The 16,351-nt window shown below is 35.7% G+C and overlaps 1 protein-coding gene and 1 non-coding gene across 2 annotated transcripts in view; both read left to right on the forward strand.

Annotated features, from left to right (window-relative positions):
* The window catches only part of LOC137238422 (protein Skeletor, isoforms B/C), a 204,900-nt gene that overhangs the window by 20,307 nt on the left and 168,242 nt on the right, over positions 1 to 16,351 (forward strand). The gene's annotated exons all lie outside the window — the stretch shown is intronic.
* On the forward strand, positions 14,980 to 15,144 carry LOC137238946 (U1 spliceosomal RNA). Its single transcript, XR_010949254.1, has one exon. It is a non-coding gene; the product is annotated as a U1 spliceosomal RNA (small nuclear RNA).

The following is a 16,351-nucleotide window of genomic DNA, read 5'->3' on the forward strand; positions in this document are numbered from 1 at the left end:
ATACATACATTCATACACGTACAAAAATGCACTTATTTAAATGCTTTGCATAAATTTGGCGTGTAATAAAAATTTACTATACAGGTTGGATACATTAAATAATTTAAGTTGAGCAAAGCCCGCCAAAATATTCTCTACCTCCCCTCTAAAATTTTTTTCTTCAAACATTAAAATTAAAACTGTAACGGCTCCCGCTATTTTTCTGGCAATATAAACATTTTAGGACTGTTTGGCTGAATCTATTTAAATGTTAGAAAATGCACTCTATATATTCATCTGTGTAGGATTTTGGAAAAGAGGGCGGTGCCACGCCCCCTATTAGGAAAATTTTAAAATCGCGGTATATTCGCAATTTTTTTGAAGTTCAGACTCAATTATTGTTATTGATATTCCATATATGAGGAAGTTGAGGTCGAAGAGGTAAAGGAAGTGAAAGTGGGAGTTTGGGCAAGTGTGAGAGGGAGTGTGGGAATGGGAGTGGTACTGGAAGTGGAAACGGAAGTTGGAAAGGGAATGGGAGTTAAACTGGCAGTAGGACTTGGCTTGTGAGGGAGCGGAATAAGTGGAATGAGAAGAGAGCCCGAGTAACTCCACCTCCACCTCAGTTTTGTCTTATAATGAGTATGTATACAATTTAGGATCTCTACACTTCGAAATTTAAGTAGTCTAAATAATCTTTCTTCGTCCAGGAATAACCTCAAGGGAATTATTGGAAATGTTGTGGCCTTTCTACCGCAGGTACCTTGTCAGTAGCGTGAAGGCTTATGCGAACTCCATAGCATCCTACTATGTAACTGTGAAGTTTAAGCTCTTGCAACCAGTATGTTGCGCTGTATCTCAACATAACTTTCCCCTCACTTGGCGATCTTGCGAATTCATGGCCTACCCATTGCTGCTAAGCTAAAGAGAGATAACAAACATACTCGGGTTTACTTAGAGAATCTAAAGGGGCCAAAGGCTCTACTCCAGTTGTCTCCAGATAGATTAAGGGAGCGAAGATGCAGTCCCTGGCTGGCGCTCATGGGACAACAATCCATATATGCAGTTGTGTATCGAATCTTGAACATCTGAAGAAGGGAATCTGCTTAATCTTATTGTCAGAATTGTGCGGGCGAACCGAATAAACCGTTGCCGCAAAGAGTACTTGATACGAAACATTTGTTTACGCTCTTATTTTTTTCGCTCTCACGAAGGATTTATCTCTAATTTGTGCTGGCAACAATCACAAATAAATTCCTCGCGCCAGCTGAAGCGGGTGCCAGAAGAAAAAATTTACCAGCTAAAACGAAAAACGGGCCAACAATTTCTGTAAACTTTAGTTTGACCTACAATTGTAGAAATGCGTTCAAAAATTATGGGAAAAAAGATAAATATACTTCTTTTAGTGTAAATATTAATAGTTAGAAGGCGGAGGGTAAATATTATTTCCCACTCAAAAGTTATCACTAAAACCAGGGCTTGCAAATATGAAGTCCCGATGCAACCATTCCATTTTGATCACAGAACCTGGAATGTCAGATATGTTAATAAGCCCTATCCACTAAATGATGTTAACTATTATATCCTAGGTCCTATTTACTCAAATTTCAAAAGAATATTTGGTTTTCACTGTGAGTTAAATGCGTTACAATACTTGACTAATTGATTTAATCAAAATGTAAATTTTACTTAGATTTATTTATATTTAACTCTAACTAGTTGTATTATTGTAAAATAAGTTTAAAGAAATTACTATTTTTCGACTATCATTTTATTAAATGACTGAAACTATAAAATCGCCGAAATGTATGTCAGAAATCCCCATATTCAGATCTACTCATTTTTGTTTGGAGTGGCATCATTGACCAAAATGTGCATTTTGACAGCGCTCTCTCGAAACAAATGCCGTCATCCAGTGAGTTTTACAGCTCCGGCTCACACTCAATTCTCACGGGAATGCTCTGGATCATTGAGAGACTTGAGAAGCTGGGGCCCTATTCAGTAACTATGAGTTTTGAAATGTACATTTTTCTTTCATACAAATTATATGAAGAAAAAGTGTACATTTTAAAACTCACAGTTACTGAATAGGGCCCCAGATGTCATGATATTTTCGCACACGTGAAATGTGATAGGCAGATGTCGCCGCTGTTTTTCATTTAACTCATACGGCGAAAGGCTAAGCAGCGACATATATTTTTGAAAAAGTAGATCTATTAAAAGCAGCATTGCCAATTTAAAGACAAGTAATTAACAAATTATTTGGCTTACAAATTGAACCAGACTTCTCTCTGGATTTATCTGGCTCAAATCGTTGTTGTTGCATTTACATGCAAAATTATTTATCTGGCTCAGGATCTTGCCACCGGATGATGGCTAAAGAGTTGCAAATCCATTCATCTATGCCATAGGTACGATGGAGTTGTTACTTGAAAAGTTTAAAGGGATTTTATCCAAAGTTCGGGGGGGACGCGCCCAACATGGCCCGTATTACGTTTTGCGATTCGTGATCGAAACACATATGTTAGCTAGCAGACAAATAGTACTCGATCCATAACTTAATACAAAAGAATCATTGTTGCGGCAAGTCTTATTGATAAACCAACGTTTTTATTTAATTGTCTGATCACCGTCCTAAATTGATGGGGAGTGTGATGACTAGTACCTAGGACCTACCTAAGTATTTTCTAGCTCTTAGTATTATTATTACTTAATGTAAGTATGTATTGTTTTCAATAAAACCGTTTAACTTAAAAATATGTTTAAAATTATTTTATTTTATATGTTTTTAAATAGATAGTGTATAAATATGAAAAATTGGGGGCTAACTTTGAAAAACAAATTTTTTGGTTCGAAATTGGTGCGGTCCAATACCTAGCCTGTAGAATTTAATTGATATACAGTTAGACAATTTTCTTTTTTGCCATTTAGTCAGAAAATTGAAAGGCAATAATCATATGAAGCCATGACCGCCAAGAAGGCCCCAGCGACAAAGTTTACGATAATCTTTTTTTGTTCGAAGTCGATTGCATATCATCATGTGCATCAGCTGCTCAAATTTAAAAGCACTGTGATAAACCGTTACGAAGTTATATGTAAATAAATTTGAACTTAAGTGACAAGTTGTATACCTACATTTTAAATATTTTTTTTAATATTAAAATATTGTCTAGTGTCAAATTTTTTTGTCGCTTAAGTATTTTTGGCGTTTACGGCTCGATATATGCATACATATGTTGGTATATATATATATGAAAACTCGTAGGCTCTAAAATTTTAACAGACTACAAAAACGACGTGAACCAATTCGCTTTTTTTTGTTTTGTTGGCCATTTTTGCTGATTTTGCAACAAACTAAAAGTGATTTTATTGTTTTCGCGGCGTGTGAATTTTGGTGAACTGGAAATTGACTATGATTTCAACACCACGCAATTTGCTTTTGTGCTCGGCTAACTATACCAACAAATTGTATCCACTTACATACGTACGAATATGGGGAGAGTGATTAAGTAAGCAGGGCCTACTTACAATACCCACTGCCTGCATTTTGGCTCAAAAATGAAGAAAGAGTACCGATACAAATAATTTATGCTCTACTTTATCATATTTTTTTCGGAAAACTTATTTTTATAGTTTTTTTGATAACATTTTCTTCCTAAAGAAATATTTTCAAAATTGTGACTTAAAAATTTTGAGTTTAACCCCATAGTGGATATCCAATTTTCAACTTAGTTTAACTAGTTTCAAAATCTAACGACTCCAACCCAACAAACATTTAGATTAGATAACGATTAGAAGACGAATCGAATTCTAACGTATTTCTTTAAGGTAGAAGGATAGAGGACGATTTGCGAAACTGTCGCCAATTATAGCATTCAGAATGAGAAAAACTTGAGAGAAGAGAAAAGAGAGAAGGAGACTAAGAAAGAGATAGAATGAGACGAAGACGGAGATAGATGGAGCGAAAAATACGGAGGGAGGAGTTAATACAAATATTAGGAAAAAGTGTAGAGGGGCGAGGACAGAGTTGGACGGAAAAAGCTTATTAAAATGTATGCAGATATACAAAATTTAGGGCAGAACAACGTCTGCCGGGTCTGCTAGTAATAAAATAAAAGTAATTCTAAATCCTATCGTATGTTTCACAGTTTTCAGTACTAGTTATTGTGTTGAAATTTTCGCTCCCACTTATTTCCTCAGGATTGAGTTCGGCATTGGTTTGAGGTACGGATGAGGAAGCGTTTTCTTCATGCCATTCAATATTCTGCTCGCTTTTCCTTTTTAACTTTTTTGATTCATTTTCACTTACTAGTATTTATTATTATTAATAAAATAAACTTATTTCGCAGCTTATAATATTTCCACACAACTTTTCACTATTTCTATTTTGTTTGTATAACACTAGAGATGGCTGATCATGTCGTGCAAATAATCTATAACTGTGACAATAATCATAACATCGCATTTCTGGTCCCTTAAAAAACGCGAGTACTCCATAAATAATTTAAGGAATACTCCTTTGGGAGTATAAGAGTGTTCCAAAAATAATCTGTATTCATACAAAAAAAGTGCTCCAATTAATATTGCGATGTCCTAGGAGAGGAGTAGGTGATCCCACTCTCGCTTTGTTTGTGAGTATTTCATAGAGTACATACGTGAGAGTACTTTCCAAAGTACTTTCACTGTAGTACTCCATGGAGCACCCATAGAGGATCATATGCCAAAGTACTAAAAAGGAATTGTGTCGGAAAGAATTATCGGAGTCAATTTAATTTAAAATGAAAGTAAATGAAGAGGGGCAATACACCTTTTATAATTTTTACTACGAATATTCTTGTGTTATTTAGCATTTGCGTGAATAAAGAAACTAATATTTCTCTATACTATAGTATGTATACATAAAACCAGTGCGCGGTTGCATTTTATCAGAGTTGCCATAGTAAAATTTTATTATCAGTTATTTGTATGCAATATTTTACTTTTGGCAACTCTGTTCGATCGTCATCGTGTCGTGATCACGGTCGTTAAAAAACGAGCAATGATCGGCTGATGGTGGTCCGCAAACGCAATACAAAGGAGTATTGTTAGAGTACTCCAACATGAAGAAAATGGAACACGTAATCCAACAATTTTTGCAGGAGTGTTATTCGAATCGTTTCACAGTCGAATTCTAACCTAGTTTTCGATTCGAAATGCATTAGAGAACTACATTAGAATTCTAACAAGCTAATCTCCCATTTGGAGCTGAGAGCAAAGCCGCAGATAAAACCGCAATGCACAAAGTCAACAATTGCATATTGAGTGGATACGAGTACAGAAGTACTTGCATATGTATGAATGAAGAAGGTACATACATATTAAGACTAACCAGAGTTACCATACTCAACTTATTCGGTACCAAAATTAATATAAATAAAAAAAAAATTGGTAATGGAAAATAACCCAAATTCAAAAATAACATTCAATTTATTACGAATATCCAGCCAGTCTCGCTGTATCAAAATAACGGACGATAACCACCCTCACAATTTCGATATGGAAAAATTGAGTGTTGAAAAATATGGGCCAATTCATTAATAAATGTCCATAAAGTGGTGAAACCTGGCTAAATTATTGATCAGTGGTGGATCCAGGGGGGTGGGGAGGCGTGAGGGGGGCGATCGCCTCTCCCGCTGTGATCTGGAGCTTATGAAAATTATAAAAGTTTGTTTTAATTAAATATAAAATGTTTAGCTTTTATGTATGTATAATCTATAAGATCGTCCTAATCGCAGATGCTTCAGTAATGCTAGCCGTCTTGTGGAGTTCATTGTGAGGTATGAGTAGTAGTATTAATCCTATAGCGGAAACATAGTACACATTTTCTACGTATTATATTATGACACCATCCCTGAATATTATTCATTATTTAAAGTGATTTTTAAGACTATCCTTAACTATATTAGTTTATCGGTTACATGAGCTTAGATGGTACCGAAAAAGTGAATGACCTGCCAATGGAGAGTACACAAAGAATGATGAAAAGTCAAAACCGAAGCCAATGAGTTATCGGTTTGCTGTCGACGGATTATCCCCTTCTTATCATCGAGTTATCGGTTTGTTGTAACTTTATTATTGACGAGGTATAGACTAGTAGTAGTTTGTTATCGAAAAGTTATCGATTTATTATCTTAATGTTATAGGTTATGTTTCGAAGTCTTCGATATCTAAAAGTAATTGATTTGTTATCGAAACGTTATCCATTTGTTATCTGCAACTTGTTAACGGCGTGCTATTGATTTCTTATCGGAATTTATCGGCTTGTTATCGAAAAGTTATCTAATTGTTATCAAAACGTTATCGATTTGATATCGAACAGTAATCAGTTTCATATCATAGTGTGACCGTTTTTTTATCAGCGTGTTTTCGATTTATTATCGACGAAGATATGTTATGAAACAGGCAATAAGAAGCCGATGGCAATTGGTTGTTAACGATAACAAGCCGACGTAGCTCTTATCAAAAAGCCCGAAATTATTTGTTTTTGGTAAAGTTACCTCCGTTGTGGTTTAACTTCAACCCCTGAGCGATCTCTAGTAAATTTAACAAGTAAGGAAGGTTAAGTTCGGGTGTAACCGAACATTAAAGTTCAGTTGAGAGCTATGGTGGCAACATAAGGGAAAATAACCATGTAGGAAAATGAACCGAGGGTAACCCTGGAATGTGTTTATATGACATGTGTATCAAATGAAAGGTGTTAATGAGTATTTTAAAAGGGAGTGATCCTTATTTCCATAGGTGGACGCCGTTTCGTGATATCGCCATAAAGGGGACCAGGGGTGACTCTAGAATGCGTTTGTACACTATGGGTGTCAAACGAAAGGTATTAATGAGTATTTTAAGAGGGCGTGGGCCTTAGTTCTATAGGTGGACTCCTTTTCGGAATATCGTTATAAAAGTGGACCAGGGTTGACTCTAGAATGCGTTTGTACAATATGGGTATCAAATGAAAGGTGTTAATGAGTATTTTAAAAGGGAGTGGGCCTTAGTTCCAAAGGTGGATGCCTTTTCGAGATATCGCCATAAAGGTGGGCCAGGGGTGACTCTAGAATTTTTTTGTACGATATGGGTATCAAATGAAAGGTGTTAATGAGTATTTTAAAAGGGAGTGGGCCTTAGTTCCATAGGTGGATGCTTTTTCGAGATATCGCCATAAAGGTGGGCCAGGGGTGACTCTAGAATTTTTTTGTACGATATGGGTATCAAATGAAAGGTGTTAATGAGTATTTTAAAAGGGAGTGGGCCTTAGTTCCATAGGTGGATGCTTTTTCGAGATATCGCCATAAAGGTGGGCCAGGGGTGACTCTAGAATTTTTTTGTACAATATGGGTATCAAACGAAAGGTGTTAATAAGTGTTGTAAAAGGGAGTGGGCGTTAGTTCTATGGGTGGACGCCTTTTCGGGATATCGCCATAAAAGTGGACCAGGGGTGACTCTAGAATGCGTTTGTACAATATGGGTATCAAATGAAAGGTGCTAATGAGTATTTTAAAAGGGAGTGGGCCTTAGTTCCATAGGTGGATGCTTTTTCGAGATATCGCCATAAAGGTGGGCCAGGGGTGACTCTAGAATTTTTTTGTACGATATGGGTATCAAATGAAAGGTGATGAGTATTTTAAAAAGGAGTGGGCCTTAGTTCTATAGGTGGACGCCTTTTCGAGATATCGCCATAAACGTGGACCAGGGGTGACTCTAGAATGTGTTTGTATGATATGGGTATCAAATTAAAGGTATTAATGAGGGTTTTAAAAGTGAGTGGCCCTTAGTTGTAAGGTATTAATGAGTATTTTAAAAGGGTGTGGGCCTTATTTCTATAGGTGGATGCCTTTTCGAGATATCGCCATAAAGGTGGACCAGGGGTGACTCTAGAATTCGTTTGTATGATATGGGTTTCAAATGAAAGGTGTTAATGAGTATTTTAAAAGAGCGTGGGCCTTAGTTCTATAGGTGGACGCCTTTTCGAGATATCGCCATAAAGGTGGACCAGGGGTGACTCTAGAATTTGTTTGTACGATATGGGTATCAAATGAAAGGTGTTAATGAGTATTTTAAAAGGGAGTGGGCCTTAGTTCCAAAGGTGGATGCCTTTTCGAGATATCGCCATAAAGGTGGGCCAGGGGTGACTCTAGAATTTTTTTGTACGATATGGGTATCAAATGAAAGGTGTTAATGAGTATTTTAAAAAGGAGTGGGCCTTAGTTCTATATGTGGACGCCTTTTCGAGATATCGCCATAAACGTGGACCAGGGGTGACTCTAGAATGTGTTTGTATGATATGGGTATCAAATGAAAGGTGTTAATGAGGGTTTTAAAAGGGAGTGGCCCTTAGTTGTATATGTGAAGGCGTTTTCAAGATATCGACCAAAATGTGGACCAGGGTGATCCAGAACTGCATCTGTCGGGTACCGCTAATTTATTTATATATGTAATACCACGAACAGTATTCCTTCCAAGATTCCAAGGGCTTTTGATTTCGCCCTGCAAAACTTTTTCATTTTCTTCTACTTAATATGGTAGGTGTCACACCCGTTTTACCAAGTTTTTTTCTAAAGTTATATTTTGCGTCCATATTGGCGGCCACCGTGGTGTGATGTTAGCGTGCTCCGCCTACCACACCGTATGCCCTGGGTTCGAACCCCGGGCAAAGCAACATCAAAATTTTAGAAATAAGGTTTTTAAATTAGAAGAAAATTTTTCTAAGCGGGGTCGCCCCTCGGCGCTCCGGGTGTATTTCTGCCATGAAAAGCTCTCAGTGAAAACTCATCTGCCTTGCAGATGCCGTTCGGAATCGGCATAAAACATGTAGGTTCCGTCCGGCCAATTTGTAGGGAAAATCAAGAAGAGCACGACGCAACTTGGAAGAGAAGCTCGGCCTTAGATCTCTTCGGAGGTTATCGCTCCTTACATTTATTTTATTTTTTTATATTTTGCGTCAATAGACCAATATAATTATCATGTTTCATCCCTTTTTTCGTATTTGGTATAGAATTATGGCATTTTTTCAATTTTCGTAATTTTCGATATCGAAAAAGTGGGCGTGGTCATAGTCGGATTTCAGCCATTTTTTACACCAATACAAAGTGAGTTCAGATAAGTACGTGAACTGAGTTTAGTAAAGATATATCGATTTTTTCTCAAGTTATCGTGTTAAAGGCCGAGCGGAAGGACAGACGGTCGACTGTGTATAAAAACTGGGCGCGGCTTCAACCGATTTCGCCCTTTTTCACAGAAAACAGTTATCGTCCTAGAATCTAAGCCTCTACCAAATTTCACAAGGATTGGTAAATTTTTGTTCGACTTATGGCATTAAAAGTATCCTAGACAAATTAAATGAAAAAGGGCGGAGCCACGCCCATTTTGAAATTTTCTTTTATTTTTGTATTTTTTGCACCATATCATTACTGGAGTTGAATGTTGGCATAATTTACTTATATACTCTAAAGATATTAACTTTTCTTTTAAAATTCGAATTAAAAATTTTTTTTTTTTTAAAAGTGGGCGTGGTCGTTCTCCGATTTTGCTAATTTTTAGTAAGCAGACATATAGTAATAAGAGTAACGTTCCTGCCAAATTTCATCATGATATCTTCAACGATTGCCAAATAACAGCTTGCAAAACTTCTAAATTACCTTCTTTTAAAAGTGGGCGGTGCCACGCCCATTGTCCAAAATTTTACCATTTTTCTATTTTGCGGCATAGGTTCAACTAACTTACCACGTTTCATCGCTTAATCCGTATTTGGTAATGAATTATCGCACTTTTTAGATTTTTCGAAATTTTCGATATCGAAAAAGTGGGCGTGGTTATTTTCCGATATCGTTCATTTTAAAAAGCGATCTGAGATGAGTGCCCAGGAACCTACATAACAAATTTCATCAAGATACCTCAAAATTTACTCAAGTTATCGTGTTAACGGACGGACATGGCTCAATCGAATTTTTTTCGATACTGATGATTTTGATATATGGAAGTCATATCTATCTCGATTCCTTTATACCTGTACAACCAACCGTTATCCAATCAAAGTTAATATACTCTGTGAACTCTGCTCAACTGAGTATAAAAACATTCGTTTTGTAGACGTATACCTGTAAGTTTACACATCGAACTTCGCGAGTACTTAGTACTCACGCTATCTTTTATATCACAATGGCAAAAACTTGCATTAAAGCAACCAGAACAAGTTTCGGTCACATTGTAGCAAAGTGGCAACCGCAAGGTACATTTTAACCATATCACTATAATCCTATGTGTGTACATATATCTGAGGCATGCTTCTGTAATTTTTCGTAAGCTCGGTCTAAAAAGTTGATTAACTTGGCCCATATATGCGAACATGCTCGTTGTACTCACAATCTACCAATTGTACCGAACTATTTACATGCGTATGAATAAATACCAATGCACTGGTACATATGTACATACATTGTAAATAATATTATTGTATACGTCTAGAATTTATATTCATTTATTTCTTAAGGTATGCAACTTCATGTGCAGTTGGTACTTGTACTCAATTGCTAGGTAGTAAAATACAAAAAAATTTAATAAAAAAAGCTAAATTAGATCGCTTTGCTTAATGCAAAAAGCACAAAACCCCTGTCAAGTTGAAATTAATGGCTAATGAAAGTGGTTGCGCTTGCGCATTTCAGACGACAAGCCATTCAATTCATTAGTCATACAGTTGTTTTGCTCGTTGTGTCTCACAATTGTTTTACAATAATATCAAGTAAGGAAGGCTAAGTTCGGGTGTAACCGATCATTACATACTCAGCTGAGAGCTTTGGAGACAAAATAAGGGAAAACCACCATTTAGGAAACTGAACCTAGGGTAACCCTGGAATGTGTTTGTATGACATGGGTATCAAATGGAAGGTATTAAAGAGTATTTTAAAAGGGAGTGGGTCATAGTTCTATAGGTGGACGCCTTTTCGAGATATCGCCATAAAGGTGGACCAGGGGTGACTCTAGAATGTATTTGTACGATATAGGTATCAAATGAAATGTGTTAATGAGTATTTTAAAAGGGAGTGGCCCTTAGTTTTATATGTGAAGGCGTTTTCGAGATATCGACCAAAATCTGGACCAGAGTGACCCAGAATATAATCTGTTGGGTACCGCTAATTTATTTATATATGTAATACCACGAACAGTATTCCTGTCAAGATTCTAAGGGCCTTTGATTTCGCCCTGCATAACTTTTTTCATTTTCTTCTACTTAATATGGTAGGTGTCATACCCATTTTACAAAGTTTTTTTCTAAAGTTATATTTTGCGTCAATAGACCAATACAATTACCATGTTTCATACCTTTTTTCATATTTGATATGGAATAATGGCATTTTTTAATTTTTCGTAATTTTCGATATCGAAAAAGTGGGCGTGGTCGTACTCCGATTTCTGCCATCTTTTATACCAAGATAAAGTGAGTTCAGATAAGTACGTGGACTAAGTTTAGTAAATATATATCGATTTTTGCTCAAGTTATCGTGTTAATGGCCGAGCGGAATTACAGACGGTCGACTGTGTATAAAAACTGGGCGTGACTTCAACCGATTTCGCCCATTTTCACAGAAAACAAATATCGTCATAGAATCTATGCCCCTACCAAATTTCACAAGGATTGGCAAATTTTTGTTCGACTTATGGCATGAAAAGTATTCTAGACGAATTAAATGAAAAAGGGCAGGGCAGAGCCACGCCCATTTTAAAAATTTCTTTTATTTTTGTATTTTGTTGCACCATGTCATTACCGGAGTTGAATGTTGGCATAATTTACCTACATACAGTAAAGATATAAAATTTTTTGTTAAAATTTGACTTAAAATTTTTTTTTTTTTAAGTGGGCGTGTTCGTCATCCGATTTTGCTAATTTTTATTTAGCACATAAACAGTAATAGGAGTAACGCTTCTGCCAAATTTCATCATGATATCTTCAACGACTGCCAAATTACAGCTTGCAAAACTTTTAAATTACCTTATTTTAAAAGTAGGCTGTGCCACGCCCATTGTCCAAAATTTTACTAATTTTCTATTCTGCGTCATAAGGTCAACACATCTACCAAGTTTCATCGCTTGATTCGTCTTTGGTAATGAATTATTTCGTTCATTTTAAATAGCGATCTGAGATGAGCGCCCAGGAACCCACATACTAAATTTCATCAAGGTACCTCAAAATTTACTCAAGGGCGTCCGTCCGTCCGCCCCGCACTTTCTAATTATGATGTTGCTTTCGAGAGACTTGAACCTAGGGGCTCCAGTGTGGAAGGCAAGCACGCTAACTTCACACCACGGCGGCCACCAAGTGACCAATATTTCGTTAACAATTGTTGCTGTTGTGGTGGTTGTACTAGTTGCCAACAATGAATGCGCAATGTCTAATTAAATTCGTATCGCGTCTCAGCAAATTAAATTATTGTGTAAAATAAACGGAAAAGACTCAATGCAGAATTCATAAAACTAGTTTTTTCAAACATGAAATAGCAATTGAGGGGTAGATTGGGTTATGTTGAACGAGGTGTGAGGGATTCACAAAGACTGAATGCGTTCATGCTAGGACTAGGTTTACACTAGGTTTACAAGTTGTATAAATTAAAGTCTTAGATTTTGGAAACTAGTTATATCGGGCACTACTTAACGTATTGGGCTGCCACTTTTCTAAAAATATCTCATGCTTAGCTCTGCAAAGAAAGCTCCTTAAAATGAAAGATAGCATTCATTTCTGAAAAGTTTTAAGAATTAGATAATTTAAAAAACTCGTACACTACTACACATTGCTACGAACGAACGCAAATTCAGTACTGTAGCTGCAAGAAAAGTGATTGTGTGAGTCGTAAATCAACTGTACTGCGTAGATTCGCCTTACAAATTGGTTTGTCGTGTGTGTTGTTCACCATACACTGAGCGCCTTACACCTACTCATATAGGTACAAGCTAAATAACAAAATGAGAAGAAATGGGGTATTGGGGCTATCGCATATGCATGGTGAAGTTTTTTTAAACTTATACCATGGCGAAAATAATGAGGTGAACATAGTTTTGAGTTAAAATAAGTTCATCGTTCTATCATTCTTCAGCCAAATCATCCAACATTTTTGCAGATTTATTTAATTGTCAATCTAGAAGATAATTCCTCTGAACGATTTTGGAATGATGGCACTCTTTAGACGGTTCATTCATAAGACCATTGCAGGACATGTTGTGGAAATGCTATGCGTAGGTGTATTATTTAAAAGCGACTGTTGATAGTGTTCCCCAAAACGTTCCTGATGATAGTGTTGTTATCCTGCCGATAGAGTGAGCGCTATAATGTTCCTAGCACTATAATGCTCAGGAAAAAAGTGAAAACTTTAAGTGGAGCCCCTGTGGTTTACTTAAGTCGGTCCACCATGGCCACTCTAATGTACATACTTCAATAGACTTACTTACTAAATTGCTGGCGTCAAATTATTTAAAATGGCTAATTGCCAATATTGCCTAACATTTCAGGCATTTCAATTTGGCAGCAGACTTTGCATAAAAAGAAAACTGTTTTGCAGCAAACGATATGCATCGAATACCAATTAAGAGTATTTGGGTTACATATGCCATAATATTTTTTTATAATGTGAATATGTGCATAATACTAAGTTCAAACAGAAAAATAAATTGAGACAATTTCGATTTAAATTGAGTGGTGTTCATACAACTTAATTTAGCTTATACAATAGTAATTTGATATCTGGTTGGCTAATCTCTACAGTAACAACATGTCTTTGTTGAGACTGTCAAAATGTGCGTGTTGGTATTAGGTGAATGGAATGGAATGAAAACATAAAACTTTGATATTTTTGTGTGCTGTAAGAAAATGTGTTCAATGTTTTGGTTTCATTTCGAGTTTGCCATCTTCTTTTGACAATCCCTACTCCAGAGAAATGAAAGACATAAAATCAGCTGATGAGATGAGCCAACCATATAGTTCAGCCATGCGTAACTGACGTTTAAATATACTCAATAAACACACTTTACAATGTTGCATTTGCAGTTTGAAACAATTTATTACGCAATTTTTTTTAAATTGGCAATTTATTATTACAATTTATTATATGACAAATTGCGTAATAAATTGCCCAAATGGTATAAATTGCCAATTTTGTGTGTGTTTGAACCTAGTATAAGTATACTTTTGTTAAACAAAATTACATAATACAAAACGAGTATTTATAATAAAATGAAATTTGTTTCTTTGTTGTCAAAGGCCAAAACAAAGTCATAAATACCGTAATATGATTACGTTAGCTTCGATTCCAGTTCTTTATATGGATTGCAGGATGGTCAGTTTCCCCTAATGGTTAGACTATTACAATACCAAAAACGTCAATGGAAAAGCCATTTTAGGAATAACGACCTAATAATTAGCCAATACATTTCAATAACTTAATTACTTTGTGTATTCGTCTAATGGAATTTGAAAGTGACTAGTACATATGGATGGACGCTAAGGCTCAAATTGCCTTTGCCAGCGGCGCAAATACAATAAACCTCAAAGTAAATTAGACATTTCCATTCGATTTTTTCCGAAATTTCGGAAAAGAAAGTAAGAACTAATAAAATGTTTTTAAAAAATAAAAATAGCAACTGATCACTTATATTTTATTAAATAAAATTTTCAAGCATTGACTCAATTCATACCAGCTCGCATAACTACAAAAAATATACCAGCATAATGGTTTTGCTACCCATACAACTGATCTTTAGATATGTACATATTTACGTATAGATGTACACGTGTATTTATGCACACTGGCACGCAAAAATGTCCTGCTCAGGTAAGATTTTTTGACTGCAACACTTTGACACTTTTCTTCCCTTAAGATGTCCTCATTCATTCACCATCAAACACATGCATATCCTTGACAGTGAAATTCTCAACTACTTTGTGATAAAATCAACGTAAGTACATTATTTTGAACTAAAAAAAGCATACTTACCTGGCGTAGAGGCTATCCGTGATCATTAAGGCGGTTCCTCCGGAGCGAGACCTGATCATTGCACTTCGATTGGGTTGACCTCTGCGATTATTCCTAATGTGAATAACTCGTACGTGTACTTTTTGGTAGCAGGGAATGGCGTTCGCGCCGTCCCGACGTTTAATGTATATAAGGAAAATTTTTCAAATATACATTTTTTTTAATTACCATTAATAGGTCCGACACATAAGCAGTTTTTCATATAGATGAGTTTAACACATGCTTATGCATTATGAGTAGATTGCATGTATTTTTATCGAGAATGGTAGAATGAGCAACACTAGCGCCATCTGATATTGAAAAGTAGCCAAATCCCTAATTTTGTTCTAAGCAAATCATAAAAAAAAAAAAAAATTTGACATTTGCTAAGGGTGTACGACAAAAAATATGTTAGCAAGTATTTTTGTTGTATAGGGAGAATGTTTACAACAGTGCTTCGCGAAATTTTGTATGTGAATGGGCAAGGCGTAATAAACTACAATTGCCAAGTCTGAAGTTCCTTCATATTTACAAACGCAACGTCTTCGTTGATTGTGGCTATGTTATTGGAATGCATAAGCTTGTGTTAAACGCATCTATATGAAAAATGTCATTGTGCCACCGCCTTAAATTATAGCGACGAGAGAAATTGTAGTGAAAATCAAAAAACAATAGATGATATTTTTGAGATCGAAATAAAAAACTTAGAAACCCTAAACTGTTCGTTTTCAAACATTTGATCTATCTGATTAAGTGTAGCCATAAGGAAGTTAAATATCACGAGTACCAGGTAAGAAAGAATAGGTTAGCTTGAACGTATTTAGAAGTAGATTTCTAAAATTTTCAATAAGCGTAGCAAACCAAAGTTCTACCCAGCGTTGCCATATATTTTTTTTCCAAGTCGTCAGACGCCGCCCAAAAAATCGCAATATCTATGGCAACAACCAAAGTTGAGTTGGGACGCAGTTGGGTTATTACCAGGGGGCGTACCATTGTATTCGCCGGATACCAAAATGCGATCGCCGGATTTCATTCAATTGACTTTGATTGTTGTTTTTTGTTGTCACATACAACATATAAAATCGTTTTTAATTCATTTCGTTTCATTTTATAAATAACAAAAACGTCTTAAAAGATAAATTTTGTATTACATACAAAAGGTATTTGTTTTCAGTCATTTTAACAATTATTTTGCTTTTGTTTTCTTTGAGCTCGAATCGAACCTCGCATAAACTTCTATATCATTTTAGTTTCTTAGTTATACATTTTCGTGTTAATTTTTTAGCATATTTATTTGCGGTTCAATATTATGAAAGGAAAAGTTATTCAATTTTAAATAATCTTGG

This window comes from Eurosta solidaginis, chromosome 1 (assembly GCF_040869045.1).
Source record: "Eurosta solidaginis isolate ZX-2024a chromosome 1, ASM4086904v1, whole genome shotgun sequence".
Lineage (NCBI taxonomy): Eukaryota > Metazoa > Arthropoda > Insecta > Diptera > Tephritidae > Eurosta > Eurosta solidaginis.